The 6,092-nt window shown below is 41.1% G+C and overlaps 1 protein-coding gene across 2 annotated transcripts in view; it reads right to left on the bottom strand.

Moving 5' to 3' along the window:
• Positions 1-6,092, bottom strand: part of nck1b (NCK adaptor protein 1b) — a 28,344-nt gene extending 22,252 nt beyond the window's left edge. For both annotated transcript variants that reach the window (XM_039790091.1, XM_039790092.1), the window contains exon 1: positions 5,867-6,092. The gene's annotated coding sequence lies outside the window, so the exon portion shown is untranslated. The remainder of the gene's footprint in view (positions 1-5,866) is intronic.

The raw sequence follows: 6,092 nt of genomic DNA, 5'->3' as shown, positions 1-6,092 counted from the left end.
CCAAGTGGAGATCTAGTTAAAGAGCACACCCAGTGGCCTGTATGGTAATATATGACATGGGAATACAACACTCGAGATATGCATAAGAAAGAAAGACCAGGAATAGTATTAATGTTCAGCATGGATTGCAGTGAATGGCTCTGATCTACCAGTCTGACACCAGAGGTTCCTTGTGAAAATGATGTGTCACAACAACTGGATACTGTATAATCTAAACAAGCCTAGGAGAACAATTATGGATCCTTGCCTCTCTCGCTGTGGAAGCAAATAGTACCACAACTTGACAGGATTGCTGAGGCACTGAGACAGCAACAGCATGAGCTCACAGAGGCAGACAGAGTAACCTAATCCCTGTGACAGCCTGCTAAAATCACAGCCTCCGCTGCCTTCTGGAATGTGCTCTGTGTGCTCACTGCTCACTCAGCCCCTCTGGCACTGCTGCACTTCCTCCAACTTACACCAAAACTCACATTTTGGGCACAGGGCAGGTCTGGCTTCACAATCAGACAGCGCAGGACAGCGACGGGCTGATGAATATGCGCTTGTGCCGTTTTTCACATCGAAACCACAGCAACTAAAAACCCATGAGACTGCATCTCATCCCAGCTGTCCTAAATTCTCTCTAAACAAAACAGAAACACAGCAGCAAAGGGTCATGGGAGACTTGGCATGCCAGCTGTGAGACAGGAAGTGTGGACACAAGGGTGACCGGATGATGGGAAAGTGATGCAATCTGACATAGCGCAGGCTTGACCTCTGGGTTCAGATAACTTATCTTAGCATTGCATTGACGCATGTAATGTACCTCAATTAAGAGAGGTGAGGACCAATTAACACCGGTGTTGCTGGGAGAAAATATGATGTTCCCATTAGAAAACTGTATTGTTCCAGTATCATATTAAAACTTAATCAAGGACAGAGAGGCCTCTAGTGTTTTGGGTTAAGCATATAGGCTGATGACTGTGTGAAAGCAGTTGGTTATCCAGCCCTCGGGATCACCCTCAGCAGTTGGGAATGGCCTAAAATAGACTGGGGCTCATGTCCTTTGAGAATTGCCAGAGATTTACTCTCATAGCAACAACCAACACCAAAGGTTTCAAGCTTTCTTTTTGGCCAACTTCACATCCAAAGGCTTGCTCTATGCTCAAAGCAAATCTGTGAGAAGCTTACACAAATGCCACTGTTTGAAATATGTTGCTTAGCAACTCCGCCACAAAATGAAAAGTCAAAATCTAACCCGGCCACTTTGACATATGTCATGCACTTTAATCACAGATTGTTCCTTATTCAAATCTATGGTATCAATCTTTTATCAAACAAGCATATTGCGATAGAGTGGGCACCCATTCGTAACAGATTATATTCATTAGTAAATTTGACAATCATAAAAACTGATCATAATAGATAAGGCAGATAAACAAGCATAGTAAAGTGTTTTCATTTCCCCATTTTCACTTCCCAGTATATATTGTATTTTCACTAGACCAATATATTGTATTGTATTCTCCACTTCACAAGGAATGAGTCTGGATGCCCACAGAGAGATGGCGTTGGGAAACTGACGTTTTTGTGGCTGAAAAACAGGATGACATGTCCTTTTTTGTGTCCTTTATTTTGGAATGGTGAGACCAACTGAACATAAAAAGGGATGAGACAAATGTGGTGGCTTCACAGAGTCTCTTATAGGAGTGCTGGCTGGAGAAAAAAAAAATGTGTTACTCAAGATCTTCACAAGACAATAAATCAGGGATCTATATTAGCCCTGAAAAGCCTGATCAAAGCACCCCTATCATACACCACAAAGAAATTACATAACCAAAGTGCTTTTAGGAAACATGCTGTAGAACAGGCTAAATTTAGAAATAAGACCACTGCATTAGTATTTGCAGAAATAAGCCAGACTGGCACATTGTCTAATTATTACCTTCCAGTATTTACACTAAATTAGTTTAATGTAGTCTACAACTGGCCTTAGCAGCAGCCTACTAGCATGAAAACACTTAGCCTACATCCTTTCTGTAAGCAAATCCTCACACCAGAACATAATACCTCTATATAAGAATGGATCCATTTCCTCAGACCTCACCTAGCAGAGCCTACACATCTGTGTCCACGCCCTGCTACATGCTGGAGTTGCCAGTTGTTGTTCTGGGTGGCCTGTTTGCTTATTATAGCTAACAGGTCCAATGATGGCCACATCAGCAAAATAAACTTTCAGGTTACCTCACTGACTCTGAGAGCTCCAGGGGAATTCCCAATGACTAATCCAAGTTTACAAAGCAGGAGGATTCCTAACATCATGTACTACAGTACAATCTTGTCGTGGTTTGGTATTGTGTGGTGTCAGGCTACTTAAAACATCTAGTAGCATTAAGGAGTCAGTAAAAGAGACTATCTGGCTACCCAATGTACTGTAGCTGGATAGCTCATTGCAACTGCAGCCTCCTGGAAAAAGCTATTGTTGCAGTCAAAATAGCAGATCATTTGTAAACCACAAGATAATAATCCCAGGCAGCCTGTGTCAGAGAGATGAAATGGATACACTGGCTTCCTCTTAGACATCATACATCCTGGCAAATATGAGCCCTAGGGTGCTGTCACAATAGGACTAAACAAGACACTTGGGACACAAGTCTGGGAGGGCCACGTGTTGGAACTTGTGTGAGAGCATCTTGAGAGCGGGAGGCATTCCAGATTGGATGGTGATGCCACAAAAAAATCTGGGGTCTGACTCCGCACAAATAAAAAAAAAATAAATAAAAAAAAAAGGACCTTTGATAGGAGAGAGACAAGAAAAACAACATTTTACACAGACATCGATCTTCACCTCTGTGCTGCCTGACTGAGAAACAGCCTACCGCATTTTAGACACGGGAGCACTGTGCTTGATGAAACTGGGAATTCTTTTAAATGATTGTCATTTCACTTAAAGCCCCGATTCGTACACCCAAAAAAAGACAACAATGCATTTTAATAACCCATCCAAAAGATCGAATTCCGAGGACACAGATGAATGGGTTTCTTGTGCCAAAACTTGTGCCATCAAAAGTAATTTGAAAGACACCGTCATCACATAAAACAACTGTATAGTATTTTATTAATCAATTTAATAGTGATTTTGAAATCCCCAGCTACTTCTGTAGTGACAGATGGGTAACATCTTAAACCAGGCAAGTGTGTCGGGATTAAGCCAGATTTCAGCCCAAATTCACATAAAATATCTAGGAGGTGGCCAGACTAAACATAGCTTCAGTGTAGCACAGTGAAAATGCAGCTGTGCCTTAAAAGTATAATATAGTATAATATAATATACTTCTAACAATACATTTTGACATCATTGTTTTTTTTTAGTCATGGATACCCAACTAATTCTGTCATTACCACGACAGCAACAGTTGCAAGTACACACATCCTCATTTTTACACTGCCAAACCCACTGAAAGAAACCCCAGAACCATAATGAACTAATGGAGAAAAACATCACTGAAACGGCACACGTCTTTCCTCCTACATGAGGAAGTCAAATCACTTACTCCAAATGAGAAATGATAGCAAATATTTTAACCGCACATAGCCTAGACCATAAGATTGTACAGAAGTGAGGTAAAATGTCATCACACCAAATGCCAATAACTGCAGCGCTTGATGACTTTGCTTTTGAATGCATTACCAGTTGAACAGAGCTTTTTTTATGTTCTCAAGTCTACTACTGATGAAAAAAAGTGCACTTGTCATTCATAATGCTCCTGACAAAAGGCTAAGTTCCTTTTTTCAGCAGGTGACTTTGGTTAACACATAGAAAGTACTTTTATTATTGATTGTTCAAACATGCCGAAATGCATGAGCAGTCAAAGCAAAACCCGACAGACAGAAAAAAGACGAAATCACGAAAGAAAATGAGGAAGTGGAAGAGAGCATATGCAATAACTGAAATTAGGGAGATTTCAAGAGAAAACAGACAATAATAAAAATTACCCCCATTTCTCAACTGCAATAGAAACCGAAAGCAACTTAATACATTAGAATCCTGGGCTTGTCATTTGACCAAGGGAATTTTCAGCCACATTAGATTTTTTTTGGCTATCACTAAAATGCACAGTTGGTATTTTCCCCTAGGCTGTGAGGACAGATTTGGCTGCTTGAGGCCACTGGTAGCACAAAGCAGGCACTAAGAAAGAAGCAAGGGCAGAAGAAAAAAAGCTCACTGCATATCCTTAATAATATACTGTCATAACATTCAAACAAAGGTGTTATTAGAGGGTATCGGAGTCAACAGGAGCTATAAATAGGACACAGATAAAGTATATAGGGCTACAACACTGAAATATATCAGCATGCATAGCTGAATAGTCTTTACTTTAGTTCAGCGGGGAGTCCTCAATCCTAAACTTGAGCTCATGACCTGGCAGCTGATGGGTGCAAATGTTCTCCATAGGTCTCCTATTAGCCATTTTCCCATCTTACAACTTGGCCTCAACGGTCAAAATTCTTTCGACAGATTATGTATAATATCAGCCTTTAAGCAAATCATGCTGGTAAGCAGGTCTCCACCATCTTTCTGCCTGCAAACTGTGCCTATCCTCCCTCTGACTCCCATTGAGAACAGAGCTACAGCAGACCAAATGGCTCTCTCCCCCTCTCACCTCCCTGAAACCTTAATGAGAGACTGTGAAGAGGTCTGTCAGTGTGACAATAATTACAGAAACTATACTATTCGGCAGCTGCAAAAGACCCCTTTGCTGTTTGAAAAGACATACATGCTACTCCCTTAAAATTATTCACAGCTAAGTAACAACCACATATCTCCACATTAATATCTGTGAGATAAAACACTCAAGCCATATTAATCTGCTGCTTGTTTCACAGTACTGTTGAACAACTTTTGTAACAGGCCACACAAACATAAGCCACAAGAGCTTGCCAACAATTATACAGCCTTATCGCCCATTGTGCTACTAAAGCATGACATTTTGTCTGACTTTGGTTGTGTAAGGTAGAAACACTGTTAGGAGATAAACAGAGGGAGCCATTATCTCAAATTTAGCCCCAAAACAGAAATGGTTTCCACACAGTACATTTGCTTAACGTTACCTATTACGGGTCTCCCTAGGTAGATGGAAGTTATCAGAAATTAAGTATGCAGTTGTTAGTTTCTATCTTTGAATTAGTAGGCAAAAAAAATGAACGACTGACTACAATAACCATTTATGTCTGTACAATTACAGCCAACACAAGTTACAGGGAATCATAAGTTAATGTTAGGGAATGCCTCTACCGTGACCATGCTGGGTCCAATCACAGCACAACAAATTCAACGTGAGCATTAGTTAACGTTACATAGACACATTTAAGCAATGATACATAGTGAAGTGCAGTCAATTAGAAGATGCAGTTTGCATTGTAAAACGTTTACTGTGGCTACCGCTGAGGCGTACTCTCCCTTTTCAATCTCGACAAGAAAAGCGTTAACGTGGTGCACTGCACGACATGAAGTGTAGCCGCATTCAGAGGTTCTACAGCAGTTGTATCTGAGCTTTTATCTTATGACTTAAGCTTGACAGCATATCACGCTATCTAACTTGACTAACGTTAACCTTGCGAATAAAATTCACCAAAATGCTTTTAATGGTTACAAATATATCGGTTGCAGCCGACGGCTAGTCAGCTGGGTAACCGTATGCTGGCCATGTTGGCAAGGCGACAGACTGGTTTTGTCTAGGTTAACAGTTAACTTAGCTTTTAGCCGACGTGACTTATAACGTTACTCGATGAATTCAAGGATAGCAGGAGCTAGCCTGTAGCTCTCGTGAGAAACGTTAGTGCGGTAGCCTGCAGATAGCAGGCTCAGATTCCTACCGTGTCTTACCTGATTGCTGATGACCACCTCTTCTTATCTCCTTTAAGAAATATTAAATGTCTAGAAGCGTCACACAAATGATATCCAGATTCCTCGCTACCTAGCAGCCAGTTATTTTTCCACTCCAACAAGCTAGCCTAGCCGATGAGACGCTGTGCCCCGTTGGAATAGCATTTCTATATCAAAGCATGTCATTGCTCAGAAGCACAGCTAGGCTAGCTAGCAGCAGCCTCAC

The sequence above is a fragment of the Perca fluviatilis genome, chromosome 22 (genome assembly GCF_010015445.1).
Source record: "Perca fluviatilis chromosome 22, GENO_Pfluv_1.0, whole genome shotgun sequence".
Taxonomy (NCBI): domain Eukaryota; kingdom Metazoa; phylum Chordata; class Actinopteri; order Perciformes; family Percidae; genus Perca; species Perca fluviatilis.
Note: the sequence above shows the minus strand (reverse complement) of the source record. Positions and strands in the feature narration are given on the sequence as shown.